Below are 3,905 nucleotides of genomic sequence, written 5' to 3' on the forward strand. Positions count from 1 at the left end.
AGTGAGAGAGAGAGAGAGAGAGAGAGAGAGAGAGAGAAAGAGAGAGAGAGAAAGAGAGGGAGAAAGAGAAGGAAGAGAGAGAGGGAGAGAGAAAGCGAAGGGAGGGAGAAAGAAGGGAGAGAGCGCTAGAAGAGAGAGAGGTGAGAGAGAGCGTAAGTGAGAGGTAGAGAGACCTTGTTGGGCCAATGATCTTGCCACCATGAAATGCAGTAAGTGAGGTCATTGGTTGACCTCCAGCGTTCCCAGAGTACTCTGCCGGTAGGAGTGATGGACTTGGCCGTCACATCGAACAATGGCCCTCAGAAGTGGGTGAGGAAAACACCTTTATGTCAAGCGGAGACAGAGAGAAAGAAGCAAAAAAGAATACTCCAACGCATCAAAGGAACCATTAACTTTATCCCGCCCACCTCGCCACCTTGCTTCCTCAACAAATATACATATACATATCAACACAGCTACAAACTTAACATTATTGCAAGTGCAGCCTTGCAAATGGTAGATTTCTGCTTTAGATTAACTTAACCCTAGTCTGATAACCCTTATGTATCTGGAAGGAAAGTAAACGTCAAACGTCTGCGTCTGTAATGTTCCTTAAAGTCGTCGAAAAAACACAATTTGACAATTATTTTAAAAAAAATCCCTAGATTTGGGATAATTAGGTGTTGATTGCCAATGGTGGGAGCATCCTAGCGCCTGACGTAGTGAGCAGTGGCTGCTTTAAGTTTTGGTTAATTTAACGTCAAATGAGTTCACCTAACAGGGGGTTGGTGAAAAATGTTAGGAGTGATTTTTAGAGCGTATGTAAACACATGTGCCTCCTGTCTATGTGTGTACGTATGCATCTTAAATTGAGGGCTGCGTACTTTTTAGAGCATATGTAAGTGCGCGCGTCAATATTAGTCAATGCTAAATCAATGTGAGTTTGCAACTAAAACACCACACGGACGCCGTGAAACGCGAGCCTCCAGGGTGGACTGTGAACAACAACAAAGCCTCCGACAGGCTGCGCTAACAAAAGTCAAGGCTGGGCGATCGCGCTTCACGATTGACTTGACAAAATATATACTCCATTAAAGATCCAAAAAAAGTCATGGGCGAAAAAGAAAAAGTTTGAGTGGTATAAAACCAATATGTTTCAATGCTTTAGTTCAGCGAGGTTTAGAGGCCAAAAGTGTCCGTTGTAGGGGAAGGGGGGAAATCAAACACGCAAATACACGCTCACACATACTTAGTTTGTTTTTCTTCAAGGTTACGTAGTATTGCCAACGTTGGTAAATTGTAACAATGTGTACCGATTCACAGCTGCCAATTCATTGCAATTCATACCAAATTGTGTGTGTGTGTGTGTGTGTGTGTGTGTGTGTGTGTGTGTGTCTAAGTTTATGTTTGGTTATATGTGTGTGCGTGTGAATTGATATGTGTGTATATATACGTGCATGTGAGAGTGGGCGATACTCGATTTGACAATTCCCATTTTTGTGTGTGTGTGTGTGTGTGTGTGTGTGTGTGTCTGTGTGTGTGTGTGTGTGTGTGTGTGTGAGTACATGCACCCCAGCACGACCAGACCACCCTCCCCCATTATCCCCCTGTAATAAGAGTCTGTGTTTAACGGCCCCGTATTGAGCCCCGGCGTCTGGATTAAAGGCGAGGTGGGCCTGAGCGCGGCCAGCTGGTGGTCCGCAAGCCGTAAATCACCCTAATGTGACCTGAAGGACCGTCACCGCACCGGGCCGCGAGTCGGGGGTAAAAGTACACCGTCCGTTGGCATGGCTGTGTGGCACCGTCTGCACACACAGACACACACACAAGGAACCCGGCCTGGACGAGCCAAGTTGGGGTTTCACCGGGAGGTCTTGGCTTGGGCGGCCCCCATCGGCTGTAGGGTTGATATTTTTGATTTGAAAATGGTGAGGTAACAAGTGAGAAAGACAAGTAGACAACGTGTTTATCTTCCTTGACTCGGGTTGAAATAGAGCCCTACCCTATAGGTCTTCATGGAACGCCTCTGATTGAAATGCTTGAAGCACATGCCATGACTGCCAGTGTCTCATGGACAGATTCACAGACCAAAGAAGGGGCTTGGCCTTGCAAGCAAATGTAATTCCTTTGTTCCGTCAGTAATGGCACATTCGACGGAGGTGCTTTTCCTTCACAGCCATCACATCTTGCTTAACAATGGCTTCATCGGAGAGAAAGGTTGGCTGTTTTCAGTGCATGTGAGCCAGTGTGCCTTGCAGCACAAAAGAATGCGCTTCCTTGGAAATCACAAAACTCTATGTGTACCTGTTGAGTGTTGCGGTCAAGTAGGGAGTAGTTTCAGTTTTCGCCCTTGATTTTCAATGGTGAAACCGTACTATTGGGTCACACTTGGCCAACATCATTGAAAGTGCGTCCTTGCAACTGGTCGATTTCTGCTTTGGATGAAAATATCTAAAGCAGAATAACCACGTGAGTGATTGTCAAAACTATGGCAGGATCTGGTTGTAAAAAGGAAAACTCTAGGTGTGAGATAGCTGGTCATTTGCTGAACAATATTCATTCGTCAAATATGGAGCTTGCAGATGGCCTAAAATGTCATGTTAGCTTTCCCCAGAGAGGGTTTAAATCATACTATAGTGACTAGTCCAGGAGCAGGTGCTTTATTTGCTCTACATCACTGTGCGACTTTGCCTGAACGTCTGATAGATAGAACCAGTATAGCATTGCAGCGTCTTGAAGAATCTCAAGACATGATTCTCATTGGCTGTCAGCATTGATGTAGCTCCGGCACGAAAGGGGTGAATCGGGTTTACTCTTTCACATCCATGGTTTTATTCAGTCCGCCGGTTTATCTTTCATTTATTTCCGTAGAAAGCAGAGCAATAGAATCCCACTTTGAATTGATTTGGTTTCACCATGTGTCTGTTTTTCTACATTATCACATTATCATGGCACTATTCCCAGGTCTATGATTGGTGACCATTCACCGTCTATGATTGGTCGTGCTTGCGTGTCAATCAAGACCCACTGAGAGGCGCTAATGAGGACGTGCTAGGAAGACTGTCTGCGTCACTGCCTCGTCACCTCGCACTCTCCCGTGCACGTGAGGGTTTCTCACAGAAACCCCCCAGGAACCTCCTAGCCGGGTGGCTGCTGGGCAGACGCAGACCCGTACGCCACGGGCTCTCGCGCCAGCCGATTCGCCTCACTGCTCGTAAAAAGGCGGGTTGTGATAACCATAGCAGGCCCATCTCCCACAGTGAGAGGGAACGAGGTCGGACACGGCGCTCCCTCCTCTAGAAAATAGAAGGCACTTGACTTGTTAGTGCCGCAGCGGTATGTTATTAAAGTCCTTCTGCTTTGATTTCCTGTGACCCCCCCCCACTTGGCTCAGCTCTACCTTTGCCCACATAACATTGGTGGGTCATAACTCAGGCTTTATATAGGGCAACCCTTTATCATTAAAAAGGCATATGCTGAGTGTGCTGCCGGCTGACAGGGGTCTGATCTCTGAGCTGTTTGCTGTAAACTGTGTAGATCAAAGGCATAATTACTGCCAAGGCGGTAGGGCAGAGAGCATTGTCGCTACTTTTGGTTCTGCTTGTGGCCATTCACAGGGGTTGTGTGAGTTGTTCTAAGGGTGTGAATGTCCTGCTCAGAATACACACTGTGAAAACATGAAGGAGTGTGTGTGTGTTTGTGTGTGTGTGCGTGTGTGTGTGAGACAGAGGGAGAGAGAGAGAGAAAGAAAGAGCGCGCTTTGAATAGTGTGTGTGTACACACGCTCTTCTTTGCAATTTGTATGTTTGGTTGCAGCCAGCAAATCTTTCACAATACTTGGATTGGGTATCCGCTCTCTCTCAAATGTCAACAGAAGCTCACACACAGCCACACACATGCATGCGCATACACACGCGGGTGCACAC

This window comes from Pollachius pollachius, assembly GCF_949987615.1.
Source record: "Pollachius pollachius genome assembly, chromosome: 16".
Lineage (NCBI taxonomy): Eukaryota > Metazoa > Chordata > Actinopteri > Gadiformes > Gadidae > Pollachius > Pollachius pollachius.